The 16669-nt window shown below is 39.4% G+C and overlaps 1 long non-coding RNA gene across 1 annotated transcript in view; it reads left to right on the forward strand.

The window, feature by feature from the left end:
- The window catches only part of LOC137498431 (uncharacterized), a 266743-nt gene that overhangs the window by 17239 nt on the left and 232835 nt on the right, over nucleotides 1-16669 (forward strand). The window contains exon 3 of the long non-coding RNA XR_011017806.1: nucleotides 3628-3839. This is a non-coding gene — a long non-coding RNA (uncharacterized lncRNA). The remainder of the gene's footprint in view (nucleotides 1-3627; nucleotides 3840-16669) is intronic.

Below are 16669 nucleotides of genomic sequence, written 5' to 3' on the forward strand. Positions count from 1 at the left end.
AAAATGATGTTGGTGAAATTATGCTTGAGGAAGTGGAAAGGATGGTAAATAAACTCCATTGTCATAAAGCAGCAGGAATAGATGAAATTAGACCTGAAATGGTGAAGTATAGTGGGAAGGCAGGGATGAAATGGCTTCATAGAGTAGTAAAATTAGCGTGGAGTGTTGGTAAGGTACCTTCAGATTGGGCAAATGCAGTAATTGCCCCTATCTATAAGCAAGGGAACAGGAAGGATTGCAACAACTATCGAGGTATCTCACTGATTAGTATACCAGGCAAAGTATTCACAAGCATCTTGGAAGGGAGGGTGCAATCAGTCGTTGAGAGGAAGTTGGATGAAAACCAGTGTGGTTTCAGACCACAGAGAGGCTGTCAGGATCAGATTTTCAGTATGCGTCAGGTAATTGAAAAATGCTACGAGAGGAATAGGCAGTTGTGTTTATGTTTCGTAGATCTATAGAAAGCATATGACAGGGTACCGAGGGGAAAAGATGTTCGCTATACTGGGGGACTATGGAATTAAAGGCAGATTATTAAAATCAATCAAAGGCATTTATGTTGACAATTGGGCTTCAGTGAGAATTGATGGCAGAATGAGTTCTTGGTTCAGGGTACTTACAGGGGTTAGACAAGGCTGTAATCTTTCACCTTTGCTGTTTGTAGTTCACATGGATCATCTGCTGAAAGGTATAAAATGGCAGGGAGGGATTCAATTAGGTGGAAATGTAGTAAGCAGTCTGGCCTATGCTGACGACTTGGTCTTAATGGCAGTCTAATATCGTGGAACTTGAAAATAGGTGCAATGAGTATGGTATGAAAATTAGCCCCTCAAAGACTAAATTGATGTCAGTAGGTAAGAAATTCAACAGAATTGAATGTCAGATTGGTGATACAAAGCTAGAACAGGTCGATAATTTCAAGTATTTAGGTTGTGTGTTCTCCCAGGATGGTAATATAGTAAGTGAGATTGAATCAAGGTGCCGTAAAGCTAATGCAGTGAGCTCGCAGCTGCGATCGACTGTATTCTGTAAGAAGGAAGTCAGCTCCCAGACGAAACTATCTTTACATCGGTCTGTTTTCAGACCAACTTTGCTTTACGGGAGCGAAAGCTGGGTGGACTCAGGATATCTTATTCATAAGTTAGAAGTAACAGACATGAAAGTAGCAAAAATGATTGCTGGTACAAACGGGTGGGAACAATGGCAGGAGGGCACTCGGAATGATGAAATAAAGGCTAATTTAGGAATGAACTCGATGGATGAAGCTGTACGCATAAACCGGCTTCTGTGGTGGGGTCATGTGAGGCGAATGGAGGAGGATAGGTTACCTAGGAGAATAATGGACTCTGCTATGGAGGGTAAGAGAAGTAGAGGTAGACCAAGACGACAATGGTTAGACTCGGTTTCTAACGATTTAAAGATAAGAGGTATAGAACTAAATGAGGCCACAACACTAGTTGCAAATCAAGGATTGTGGCGACGTTTAGTAAATTCAGAGGCTTGCAGACTGAACGCTGAAAGGCATAAGTCTATAATGATGATGGATTATTATTATTATACATACATACAAGTGAATCTTGTCCTAAATTAATTGCTTAGTGCCAAAGTAGACCAAAATTGTAAGAGTTTATGCATTAACCATAAATATCGCCAACAGTAGTGTAACACGTGAAATTAAGTTACAATAATAATTTATTATGAAACTGATCATTAATTTGTGCGGATTATTTACGAGGAAAAACGACCCTTTGTTTGAAACGTCGGCAAAGGATAGCATATAATCAAATATAGGATGATAATTGAAATTAATGATAATAATAAAATAATTGATGGTAATCACAGAATATAATGATCGGATAAAGAATGATAATGATAGTTATTTAATAATCATAGGAAGATATGATAGGGACAGTCGTCATGTGTCGAATTGGTCGGAACCAGATGTTGGTTTTCCACGTGGGAGATTGTTGGCGGTAAGTGCGGAATAACCCACGGATGGCACATGTCTTCATTGTACGAGCATAGTAATGAACCTTTCCGTACGTCTTGTCGTATTGACAAAAGTAAATATTGAGATAAGTTTTGAGTTAACGAGCTACACCTGGCATGTTTGTGAATCTGGAAATATAGGCTAGAGTTTGTCCGTAAAATAAATTCCCTTTTTAGATACGATAACATTTCCACGGTGGGGATCCGGCCTACTAGAATGTACATACGGGAAGTGACTCATGTCCAACGGAACGTGGAGATGACAGTAAATAGTTACTCTCATGCCCTCGTCTCCGGAAGATCATCTCCAGCAGTGAAACGTCCATTCATACGGATGTGGATTCGATCCCCAGTAACCCATGGGGCGAATTCACCAAATATTTCACACTACCAGAGTAGTGACGTGAATTCAAATGTACCTATGTATTATTTTTCAGGATGGAAATTTCTAAGTGTAATAATTGTAATCACTTGTGTGCGATTTATGTAAATAAATTGCTCCTTATTGCAATTTCAACAGGAAACAAGTTTTCATATCTTTTTATTGTAGTTAGTCCAGTATGCCCATGGAATTTGTCACTTCCCAGTCCTATTGTGGAGTTTATAATTTGTATCTATGAATGAGCCGTCCCCCTTTACCTTAATTTGCATGCCCCGTTCATCCCTGTGTTCATTTGTTGCGCCTATATATATATATTTGTTATTGATTAAAATTTTTAACATCTTTTAATAACTGATTACCCCTGAGATTAAGCCTAGCCTGGAACTCAGGAGGTGAGCGGGTGCAGTATGTATGTATTTTGGGTATTCAGCCCGAAGGCTGGTTTGATCCTCCACAATACCGTCAACAGCTGTCATGGATAGCCCAGGCATCACTGAAGAGGCATACTAGAAAAAGGAGGAGTGAGGTAGTTCCCCGTTGCTTTCCTCACTTAGTCAGAAGTTGCTATTGCATATCAGTCTGCCAAGCCCACTGAAATGTATGCACCAACCGACCCTATGAGTGATATTTTCACATCATTCATAACAGGGACTGGCTGCATAAGGAACGGTATTATTAGCATCACTCATACCTCGGTCACCTTCATATTTTGCAAGTTATGAATCTCATTGAAGAGCCGTATTTGAATTCAGAATAAGTTGATACATTAATAAAAACCATCTTTCCAATACATAGTAATCCTTTATATTTAGTATGAAACCATTAACAGATATTAAAATTAGGACATGTACTGACCTACCTTGAATTAGGTTATTTTGGCTGATGGTGCTCACAAAGTATGAGCAAAACATGTTGAAGGAGCTGCATTGCTTGCCCTGTGAACAAATTATAAATAAAATGATAACATGAGGATCATGGCCATAATCTAAGAGTTTCATTTCCGTATTGATTGTAGTTACAACATGAAATTGATACTGAAGCCTCCACCTTATCAATACATTTACATACTATCATTCACACTACCGGTTTCGACCCTTCAAGGGTCATCCTCAGCTGACAACTACAAATATAGTTCTTAAAACATCACAATGGGAAATATTGTACAGTCGTGACAATTGTCCAATTCAACAGACGGTCTAAAACAAATGATTAAGAGATAAAAGTATGTTCATTAGTTCTTCTTCTGTATTTTACAGGGGGTAGAGTACTTCACTATCTACACCATTCTGTCAGCGATTTCCATCCTCTTCTCGTTGTCCTAAAATGGCGTAGGACAATACGGTGGGGCAAGAGCAAGACGAATGCTGCATAACAGAATATCCTGCAATGTCCAGTGTGTTTCATCGAATGAACACCGATCGGATGAACCATCAGCTGATTTTCCACAGATATGAGTGTCATTGATAAGGTAAGGATGAGAGCAACATCTTCAGATACTCATGAAAGAAGTTGATTTTCTTTGCTTTTAACTTCTTTGTCATCTTCTTTTCTTCTGGTGTTGTTTCCTCACAGAATTAAGGGTTATAAATTTCATGTGTTGTTACTCATATGTTTTCCTCACAGAAGTCTGACAACTAACATGGAATAATTTTTCTTATTTTGTTCCTTCCATGTCAGTTGTCGTATAGATGATGTCGAACCACTGCTGCCCAACTTAATCTTCGCCCACGTCCGCCTGGCCTTCTATGATCTGTTATCTGTTATATCAGGCCGTACTATTTATTTTTTAATGTGACCAAAATAGGCTGCTTTTCTGCATTTTGTGAAGGTTAAATCATGTGAAGTTTACTGGCATGATTGTTTACCTTCTTACTGGTTACATTATTATCTACCCATGGGATCTTGAAAATTCTGCGATATATCTGTAACCATAATTGGGACAATTACGCCTACACATCATCATAATAATAATAAAAAATATTGACATAAATGAATGAGAATAAAGAAATAGTTGTAATAATATAGGCACTTAACAATATGAATAAGGAAATAATAACATGACGCAGTGGCAGTGTATTCATATCAGAACATGGAAACGTGACGAGTATCTTTTGATAAGCATTACAAGGGAACCCTTACAGGCCTAAAAATGACAACTAAGACAGGAGAGTGGAAGGTGCAAGGAAGCCCTACGAGGTCTATGGGAATGTATGACGTTATGGGGGAGAAAAGACAAGAAACACCCTCTAGCTCAGCTATATTAAAAATAACAAAAGTTAAATCACAAAGCAGTTGAAACTTAACGCTTTTGTCAAACTGATACAATTACGAATCCAAAAACACAAATGAACAAATTGTTGAATTAAAGAAAAGGGCTAACTCGGACACGTTAAATTTAAAACTAAAAAATGACATTAAGCAAGGAAATACCGAAATACCAAAGTAAAAAATTACATTAAACAAAACCAGAAAACATTGAGATAAACATTGAAATGACACTTACCGTGGAAAGGCATGAGTTCCCGAGGGAAGCCCTCACGCTTGCGCTCAATAGGGCGGTCGGATGTAAATGACGCCGAGCACACGCATGCTATTTCCGAAGCCGGCAGAAAGTCCGGAAATGGGCCGATTCACAACCAACCAATGGGAAACAATTTCCACTAGATTCCCTAAATTTTTGCTAATAGGTCATATTAAGATAGCAACTTCTCGAGATTTCCTATTGCGACACCCATGACCGCACATGCAGTATAGGCTGTTTCACAACGAAAACATCGTTACATAAAAAATAATTTTCACCATATTACATCATGATATACAGGTCACTTAATCACTCTTGCAATGTTAACAATCCCATCTTGAGGTTTTCTTAAATACAATTTTACTAGTTACATAATTTTTGAATCAATATACTCCTTGCATCTTGCAATGTTCATTTACAGTTCCATATATCTTCCCTATTGCCTAAAAGAAAAATTATTACACACATATCCAAATTAATATTTCTTGCAGTTAAATAAAATAAAATTCCAGTAGAGTCCAGAGTTCCAACCAAAGGTCTCGAGTGGTTCCTTGAAAAAGAGTTGCTCACCTAGATTTATCTCGCTGTTGGCCATAAAAATGGGAGGTCTAAGATGTCACACTACAACAAGGCATTTATTGTTTTAAAAGTGCTACATATTAATGTTTTCAAGGGGAAAACTGTTATTACAACAAGAAGCAGATAACGGAGCAAAAACTGACAAATGTCTAAAAATCGTAATAGTTACCAATACAATTACATTCATTCCAGGGAGCAGGGTAGGATGTCTAAGAAGGATGTGCCTCCGTTTATTACAGTCATGGTAGGCTTCTTTTCTCTCCCATGTTTTTGATCTAACCACCTTTTCCTATGGCTTCAATTGGTCTTCATCCTGGAACAATCTTTTCAGAATACTTCCTTGGAGTTTGAGTCGCCTGCGCCTGCCTAACGTATCCTAGCCACTTCAGCCTTGCTAAACACAGCCTTTCTTCCGTGGTCAGGTTGACCTACAGGTCTCTTCGTATCTGATCATTCCTATTTCTGTCCTTGTTTTCTGTACGGCTGATCTAAGGAACTTCATTTCACAAGCTTGCAGTTGACTTGCTTCTCTTTTAACATTTGTGCCATACCACGTTGCGCACTTGATTGAAGAAGTTTGATCTTTTTGCACCCTGTTTAAGACTTCATTCTTGACACTACCGTTATTTGATAAAGTACTCCCCAGATATTTAAAGGTATTTATACATTCAATGTTCTCTCCCTCGAGGGTGAGCTTACAAGGTGTATTTATCCTGCTATAGTATTTTTCTACTCTGATGGCGGGCGGCCTACATGCTGTCAGGGGAAGTGGGGTGCGGGCAGTATGTCACTGTCCAATCAGACAAAAGATCGCCTAGCGGTGGCGCTGAGAACTATTCAGTTGGCCGGAGACTTGGCCGCGTTCACTTCGCTCCACGAACTGCTGTGTTGCCGAGTAGTCTTAGTGTGCGTTGGGTATTACAAAGAGCTTGTTTGACGAGTTTGTTTTATGAGTAATTCTTGCCGCGTCCTTGACTGCATTCTTCGATTAACGTTTTCGTGGCAGTGATGTGACGTTCGTTTTTTCTATTGTTTCTATTTGTGTTGCTCTGTGTTGTTTTTTTATATAATAATTGCACTATACGTATATCGTACAATGGCGAAGAGGAAGGAGATAAGGAGCCAGGGTAGAAAACTGATCAGCAATGTTCATGAATATTTTCAAAAGGAAGCAGAAAATAATGGTCCTTTAGTGAGTGTGTATAAAGTGCAGCAGAGTGTGTCGGAAGCTTGTCAAGTTAGTACGTGAACCGTTCAGCGTATAGTAAAGGTAGGTAAAGACAGTAACCAGTCATCTGGTTCCATCTCATTTCAATCACCGCACAAACGAATCAAAAGGAACTGTATAACAAAGGCAATCAACGAATTCCATAAAGATGTAATTAGAAGAACTCTCCTCAGTTATTACGTAAAGGGTGAATACCCAACACTGAACAAATTATGTGGTGATTTAGAAAGAGATATAAAATTTAAATGTGGAGTTACTTCATTGTGGAGGATACTGAAGTCTATGGGGTTCAAGTATAAAAAAAGCAACGACGGGAGAAGATTTTTAATGGAGAGAGCTGATATAGTTACAGCCAGAGTAACGTTTTTGAGAAAAATGCTTCTCCTGAGGAATAAGGACCCATCGCCCCATATATTTTATTTAGATGAGACTTACATTCATCAGAATTACGCTCCAACGAAAATCTGGCAAGATAAAGAGGGTACAGGAGGTTTAAAAGTTCCTGTAGGGAAAGGTGGACGAATTATTGTTTGTCACGTAGGTTCCAGTCGCACTGGTTTTCTACAGGAATGTAAATTGGTTTTCAGGCCAAAGGTGAAATTGACCAGTGATGACTACCACACTGATATGAACGCTATGGTTTTTAAAGAGTGGTTTTTGAAGTTTTTAGACGCTCTTGACGAAAGGAACATCAAAATTAAAAATAGAGGATTTCCACCAATCAATACTTATTTATTGTATATATTAAACTACAGGACTGGTTTCGACCTCATATTCAAGGTCACCTTCAGCTGAACCATACATACATATTTATATAATGAAGCTTTGATTAAGATTGTGGTGTTGAAGGAATGCCATATGATGATGATGTACATTTAGTTACATACAAATGGGGCACGTCTTAGCGTGAACTGGCGTATATGTCATTCTGCACAATATTGCAACTGTATGTCTAAAATGTTGAAGGTCTTAAAACTAGTGTATAAAACACGTCTTTTCCTAAACTAACTTATATATATGTACAAGATAAAAACAATATATAAAAACACTTCATGCATATGAACATTCGTTCTTGCTTGGTGGTCAATACATCGACTAACTTCCGTATTTAAGTCTTATTCACAGTTGTACACTTCAGCTTCTATTCTTGGAGTTTGTAAAATTGCATGGATAAAAGTTTTGTCTTCCTGTGCGTATGTGAGATAAAACACTTTCAATTTTAAAAAGGTGCCAAATGTATGGATGAAATTCAAGTAAAATATCTTCAGCTCTGCTGTGTGTGTTGCCCTTTTATTAGAACCAATTCATGTTGTCTTTTTGGCATCCGTAAATTTGGATGACATTGGTTTCAAAGTAGTGGCTCCTTTCCTATTTGTAGCTGTGCAATGATGTTATGTTTATCTGTGGAAGATAAAATTGAGTTATAAGTGATATTGTGTGGAGGAATGTCTAAGGGTTATGTGTGTGAATGGAATATGTACTTACTGTTGTTGGTGTAGCTGAGTTGTTTGACATGCGAGCTTGTAATGTACTACTTCGTGTTCTTCTTGGGCTTATACTAGCTGCTGTGAGGGGAAGGGAAGGAGGGGTAGGGAGAGTTGTTGTTGTGGGGGTAGGGATGGAGCTGGGTGTGTTGTTTGGTGTTTTTCTGTTGCTTGTTGCGTTCTGTTTATCGATTAACTTAAGCTAAGATCTAAACAAAGAATTACAATTAATTCATGACATAGCTAAAAACAATGGATTCAAGAAAGAAATGGTTAACAAAATCATTCACAAAATAAAATCCCAACCCAAAACCAAACTAACAAAAGTAAACGAACCCAAGAAAGACTATGCACTATTCACTTTCAATAATGTACACATATACCCCATAACTAACATTTTTAAAAATCATAACATAAGAATAGCATTCAGAACTACACACAATAGTACCAACATCATACACAGTCAGGACAATCAACAGCAACAACAAATACAACCACTCAGGGGTATACCGTATCAAATGTAATAACTGCGAGACCAGCTATATCGGACGTACCGGTAGAAACTTCCTAACCCGATATAACGAACACATAAACACAGTGAAACACAATCATTTTTCCTCAATAGGACAACATGTCGCAGACTATAAACACAGTTTTACAAACATCGATAACGATATGCAAATCCTAAACATAAACCCCAAAGGCCCCCTGCTCAACATAACAGAAGAATTTTACATCACTCTAGATCAGTACACCAATCCAAATTACAACATAAATGAAATCACAGAAAAAACTAACATCATCTTCAATACAGTTATCCCTGCCCTAAAAAACCCTTACTTTAAGTTAATCGATAAACAGAATGCAACAAGCAACAGAAAAACACCAAACAACACACCCAGCTCCATCCCTACCCCCACAACAACAACAACTCTCCCTACCCCTCTTTCCCTTCCCCTCACAGCAGCTAGTATAAGCCCAAGAAGAACACGAAGTAGTACATTACAAGCTCGCATGTCAAACACAACTCAGCTATACCAACAACAGTAAGTACATATTCCATTCACACACATAACCCTTAGACATTCCTCCACACAATATCACTTATAACTCAATTTTATCTTCCACAGATAAACATAACATCATTGCACAGCTACAAATAGGAAAGGAGCCACTACTTTGAAACCAATGTCATCCAAATTTACGGATGCCAAAAAGACAACATGAATTGGTTCTAATAAAAGGGCAACACACACAGCAGAGCTGAAGATATTTTACTTGAATTTCATCCATACGTTTGGCACCTTTTTAAAATTGAAAGTGTTTTATCTCACATACGCACAGGAAGACAAAACTTTTATCCATGCAATTTTACAAACTCCAAGAATAGCAGCTGAAGTGTACAACTGTGAATAAGACTTAAATACGGAAGTTAGTCTGTGTTGACCACCAAGCAAGAACGAATGTTCATATGCATGAAGTGTTTGTATATATTGTTTTTATCTTGTACATACATATAAGTTAGTTTAGGAAAAGACGTGTTTAATGCACTAGTTTTAAGACCTTCAACATTTTAGACATACAGTTGCAATATTGTGCAGAATGACATATACGCCAGTTCACGCTAAGACGTGCCCCATTTGTATGTAACTAAATGTACATCATCATCATATGGCATTCCTTCAACACCACAATCTTAGTCAAAGCTTCATTATATAAATATGTATGTATGGTTCAGCTGAAGATGACCTTGAATATGAGGTTGAAACCGGTCCTGTAGTTTAATATATACAATAAATAAGTGTTGATTGGTGGAAATCCTCTCCTATTTTTAATTGTGCAGTTGTCAATACGGAAATGAAGATTATAGATTACGATAGGAACATCAAAGACGCAGTGATTTTAATGGACAATGCCAGCTACCATTCAGTACAGCTAGAACGAATTCCTACAACGAACACATGAAAAGCTGATATTATATCGTGGTTATCTGCTAGGAATATTCCTCATGACAGCAATCACACCAGACTCGAACTGTTGTCTCTTGTGAAACAGTTCAAGCCAAAGGCAAAAATGTACGAAATTGATACACTTCCTGACAGAAAGGGTCATACCGTTGTTCGCCTGCCACCTTATCACTGTCAATATAACCCCATAGAGCTGGTTTGGGGAAACGTTAAAACTGCTGTAGGGAAAAGGAAAAGGAACAAAACGTTCAAACTGACGCCCAATCTTTAATGGAAGAGGAGCTGGATAAAGTAACCGAACAGGAGTGGAAGGCTTGTGTGTCTCATAGTGAAAAATTTCAAGAGGACGATTACAAAAGGGACGTGGTATTGGACAGTCATGGACGATATCATCATAAATCTGCGAGACGACAGCCACAGTGAGGAGTCGAGTGACGAGGATATTTCCGGTGACAGCTCTAGTGACGATGGCGAGTGTCGGGGTGCTGTAACACGGATCCTTCAGCTGGAATAAGGTAAGATAAAGTAAGAAAATGTGTTGTGTAACTCTGTACTTTTGAACGAATTGTTTTTCGGTCTGTTGTCAATGCACTTGTTATATACATTACTAACTCGTATCATACTACATCGAAGATATAAGAAAATAATAGAAATAAATACATAAATAAAAATAATAAAACTCATCCATGGGCCATAATCTAACTGTAACATACGAAGCTCTGTATTTCATTGTTATGTGGATTTCAACACAACTTTAACGCGCGCGGGCGCTCCTGGCAACGTTGTAGTAGTGGCCTCTGTCTCTCTCTCTTAGCGGCCTCTCGCGTCGTGCTGGATTGGTCGGCCCCATGCTCCCCGCTTCCCCTGACAGCATGTAGGCCGCCCACCATCAGAGTAGAAAAATACTATAACTTTCATAACCACTGTTTTGCTCTAGCTCACAGTTAACTTACATTCTTTACACTTGGTGTTCCAAAGATCCAGTCACCTCTGAACATCTCTTTCAGTTTTTCCCCAAAAGGCAACATCAGCAAAAACAAATGCATTAAGATCTTATCTATTCCTTTGAGTTCCTTTATGATAGTATCCACGATTGAAATGGGGAAAGAGAACTCCCTTCTTCTACACCTCTTCTTGTTTTAAACCACTGAGTTCTTCCATCTCCTACTTGCGCAACCATCATACAACATCTGAACTTTTTTAATTAGTTTTTCCGGGATATTATGTTTTTCTAAACATTCCCATATTTTTTCCCTCTCCTCTCTGTCATATGCTTTTTACAAATCCTAAAACACTTATCAGGACCTTCCCTTTTTCCCAAAAAATTTCCCTTGACTGCCCGAGTGAAAAAATTAGGTCTGTAGTTCCTCTATTTCTTCTAATTCCATGTTTTTCCTTTTTAAATTGGTCTTCCATTATTTCTTTCAGCCTCTGTTCTATAATCTTCTCAATTATCTTAAGGTAGTGTCACAAAAGGGTGATGTCCCTAGGATTGGTGCACTTCTTTCTACTTCTTTTTTTAAACAATGGAGCTGCCTTAACCCAGTCCATGATATGTCGGAGATGATCTGTATCTACATAGATAAATCTTGTCAGGCGGATCCACGCCATAGGGGTGGGCAACGGTACTGTAGTCGAAGCTACGGTAGCGGCAAAATTCTGTTGGGGACCCAGTCCCGTCGGGTATAACATGGGCCCCATGCACAGGGATACATGTGAAGACCTTAACAGCAGTCAAGGCTTAAAATGAAAATTTTCAGTGTGGCTGAACTGGCGGAGGAGGCAACCTGTCCATCTGGGGGTAGTACAGAAGGAAACCACTGCCTTCTGGCAAGACGTGGGATCCTCGAAGGCTAACGGAGTAAACCCTGAAAGAAAATCCCCTGTTGCATTAGGTTTAACAGGTTAGCAGACAGTTTTATTATGAGTTATGTGTGTTGCAATCACATTAAATAAAGAAATTACTAATAACCAACAAATGACCATTGTTCCAAATTCCCAACACTGCAGTGACAACAGTGTGTAATTTCCTTCTAGTAAGTCATACCAATGGTCGTACGTATCTCATACATATGATACATATTTTCAAAGCTGTTTTATAAGAATCATGATAAACCAAACATTACACACAAATTATGATGAATATGGATTGTATTTATGCTACATAGAAATCTAATGAGAAGTTTGAAAAACTTACTCGAATGGTCGCATCTATCTGCAATATACGGTAGACTTTTTTTTTTTTAGCTAGATGCTTTACGTCGCAACAACAGATGTGTAACAGGTTCAGGATTCAAACCCACTATCTCCCGGATGTAAGCTCACAGCCGCGTGCCCCTGACCGCATGGCCAACTCGCCCAGTGGTTCAGTGGTAGACATTCTAGCTCCAACAATGTGTTCACTATAGACTGAAAGTTTGCAAGTGGTCTCGTCCAGAGGCAAGGAGAGAATAGCAGAGCGTGGAAACTTTCACTGTCTTAGGTTCCTGGGGGGCAGGTTATGAAAAATATTCACTGTATCTGTTGCACACGCGTGTCTTAACGGAAAGTTAATGACCACTCTGGTTTGTGCTGCTGTCTCTGCTTGTGTCGCAAAAATGGCATCTGTGAAGCATTGATGGAAATTCTAGATACCATTGAGTGATGGTGGTGGTGATTGTTTTAAGAGGAAGTGCAACCATCCTCTATATAAGACTAATCAGAGAGAAAAAATGGAAGGGATCCGACACTTCAAAAAATGAAGGTATCGGCCAAACAAAGACAAGGACCACGAAGGGCGTGAAAATGAAAGAGTCCCTAGGCCTTGAATGATCTAATACTGTCGGGGTCAGAGAAGCACAAGAGCTGACCAAGGGAGGTCAGATAGGATAGATGAAATTGAGGAACCTTTAACAAGTAAATGGAAGCAATGCCAAGACTCAGCTAAGGACCCTTTGGTTGTCAACCCACACTCGCAAGTTCAGAAACCCTGGGGCCCCTTTTAGTCACCTTTGACAGGTAGGAATTATTGTGGGTGTTATTCTACCACCGCCATCAACAGGAGGTGGTTACCATTGAATTCCAGAAGCCTTCGTCTTCCCGACAATTCATGTTTCATAAGTTTGTCACTTTTGTGTCATTGAAGTGAAGCATAATTTGCCTTATGCTCTCTGTTGAGAAAAAATAGAAACTATCGACCCCTAGGCGTCTTGATCTTGACTGCCGTATTTTGTATTTAAACTCTCTAATAGTTCATATAGTTCCAGTTCATAGGCCACATCCGATTTCCTCCCACCTTCGTTTCCAATTTCATTCACAAACATTCTTTTCATCCTCATTAGCTCCTCAACTGACATTAGCGGATGTAGTGCTGTTAGTGGCTGTAAAATCTCTCTGTATGTTCAGTCCGTCAGCGATGCTGCTGGTGTGATCCTCAACAGCTCTGCCATCAGCTGTCATAGATGGCCTAGGCATCATTGAAGAGGCATACTAGGGAAATGAGGAGCGAGGTAGTTTCCCGTTGCTTTCCTCAACGAGCCAGAGTTGCTATTACATATCAGTCGCCCACTGAAATGCATACACCAACCGACCCCATGAGCAACATTTTCACACCATTCATAGCAGCGACTGGCTGCAGAAGGAATGGCATTACTAGCATCGCTCATACCTCAGTCACTTTCATATTGTCAAAGCCAAGGATAAGACAAAGACAGATCTATGAAAGTAACAAAATTGCTCTAGCCTATTCCAGAAGACATAGTGCACTGTAAATACTAGGTCCTGCCAGAAAAGGCGGAAAGTCTCTCTATATATAAAATAAGATTTTTGTCTGTACATTGCTTAGAATTTTGAAAAGAATGGTATTTCTGTATCAGTCATGTCCATAGTAGCAATCAAATGCACTTTTTACTTTTCCATTATGTATGTATACGCATCATGGTTCATGGTGTGGGTTACTGTAGTCACGTTATAGTTCGTGAATCATGGGCAACAGCTGAGTGGCCTATTAAGTGGTCCTGAGAGTCAGGATACCAGTTGCTATGGAATGGGAGTGGGCATCTCGGACATACTGAGTCGTGGCCCTCGTTGTGCTCAGGCGGCTGGAACTATACAATTCACCGGTGGTCCATAACCCGCTAGAGGAGAGATCCTCACTTGGACTATGTGCAAATAGTGTAGCATCCTGCTTCATGAATTGACTGAGCTCAGAACATTTTAAGCAAGCTTTGGACCTATGGGAGTAACAGAGTCCCACTCCCATTTGACAGGCAAGGGACTCCTTGGAAACAACTTGGCGAACGAAATGGAATTTGATGGGGAGCTATCAATATTAATGGGTCTTATGGAAGAAAGTAGAACTGGTTGAGTCAGGGGAGATAACAAGGAAGAGATAGATTATAAATTGTACTTGACGGGTGTTAGAAAGGGAAGGACAAAGTCTGGGGTAGGGCTCTTTTTCAGGAATACCTTTGCACGCAACATAGTTCCTGTTAGGCACGTAAATGAGCGAATGATGTTGGTAGATTTGTCACTTGGAGGAATCAGGACTAGAATTGTCTCCTTGTATTCACCATGTGAGGGTGCAGACGAGGATGAAGTTAACAAGTTTTATGAAGGATTGAGTGACATCGTGGTCAGGGTCAACAGCAAGGATAGAATAGTGCTAATGGGCGATTTCAATGAGAGAGTTGGCACTAGAACTGATGGATGCGAAAGGGTGATTGGTAAATGTGGAGAAGATATGGAAGCTAATGGAAATGGGAAGCGTTTGCTGGACGTCTGTGCTAGTATGGGTTTAGCAGTTCTGAATACATTCTTCAAGCATAAGGCTATTCACTGCTACACATGGGAGGCTAGGGGTACCAGATCCATAATAGACTATATCTTAACCGACTTTGAATTCAGGAAATCTGTTAGGAATGTACGAGTTTTCTGAGGATTTTTCAATGATACAGACCACTATCTGATTTGTAGTGATCTAAGTATCTCTAGGCCTAGGGTAGAGAAAGTGAAATCTGTCTGCAAACGAATAAGGCTAGAAAATCTCCAGGTCGAGGAAATGACACAAGTATATGGATGTGATTAGTGAGAAGTTTCGAACAATAGACAGTAAGCAGGTTTAGGATATAGGAAGTGAATGGGTAGCGTACAGGGATGCTGTAGTAGAAACAGCAAGGGAATGCCTAGGAACAACTGTGTGTAAAGATGGGAAAAAGGCTAACATCTTGGTGGAATGATGAAGTGAGAGCAGCTTGTAAACGTAAAAAGAAGGCTTATATCGGAAATGGCTCCAAACGTAAATGAAAGAAACAGAGCGAATCAAATAGTTTTTGAATCAAAAAGGAAGTCGTGGGAAGGTTTTGGTAATAACATGGAAAGGCTGGGTCAAGCAGCAGGGAAACCTTTCTCGACTGTAATAAAGAATCTTAGGAAGGGAGGGAAAAAGGAAATGAACAGTGTTTTAAGTAATTCAGGTGAGCTCATTATAGATCCCAGGGAATCACTGGAGAGGTGGTGGGAATATTTTGAACATCTTCTCAATGTAAAAGAAAATCATCCTGCTGGTGTTGCAAACAGCCAAACTCGTGGGGAGGAGGAAAATGATGTTGGTAAAATTACGCTTGAGGAAGTGGAAAGGATGGTAAATAAACTCCATTGTCATAAAGCAGTAGGAATAGATATAATTAGACCTGAAATGGTGAAGTATAGTGGGAAGGCAGGGATGAAGTGGCTTCATAGAGTAGTAAGATTACCATGGACTGTTGGTAAGGTACCTTCAGATTGGACAAAAGCAGTAATTGCACCTATCTATAAGCAAGGGAACAGCAAGGATTGCAACAACTATCGAGGTATCTCATTGATTAGTGTACCAGGCAAATTATTCACTGGCATCTTGGAAGGTAGGGTGTGATCAGTCGTTGAGAGGAAGTTCGATGAAAACCAGTGTGTTTCCAGACCACAGAGAGGCTGTCAGGATCAGATTTTCAGTATGCGGCAGGTAATTGAAAAATGCTACGAGAGGAATAGGCAGTTGTGTTTGTTTCATAGATATAGAGAAAGCATATGACAGGGTACCGGGGGAAAAGATGTTCACTATATTGGGGGACTATTGAATTAAAGGTAGATTATTAAAATCAATCAAAGGCATTTATGTTGACAATTGGGCTTCAGTAAGAATTGATGGTAGAATGAGTTCTTGGTTCAGGGTACTTAACAGGGATTAGACAAGGCTCTAATCTTTCACCTTTGCTGTTCGTAGTTTACATGGATCATCTGCTGAAAGGTATAAAATGGCAGGGAGGGATTCAGTTATGTGAAAATGTAGTAAGCAGTCTGGCCTATGCTGACGACTTCGTCTTAATGGCAGATTGTGCTGAAAGCCTGAAGTCTTAATATCCTGGAACTTGAAAATAGGTGTAGTGAGTATGGTATTAAAATTAGAAATTCAACACAACTGAATGTCAGATTGGTGATACAAAGCTAGAACAGGTCGATAATATCAAGTATTTAGGTTGTGTGTTCTCCCAGGATGGTAATGTA

Source organism: Anabrus simplex, chromosome 2, assembly GCF_040414725.1.
Source record: "Anabrus simplex isolate iqAnaSimp1 chromosome 2, ASM4041472v1, whole genome shotgun sequence".
Lineage (NCBI taxonomy): Eukaryota > Metazoa > Arthropoda > Insecta > Orthoptera > Tettigoniidae > Anabrus > Anabrus simplex.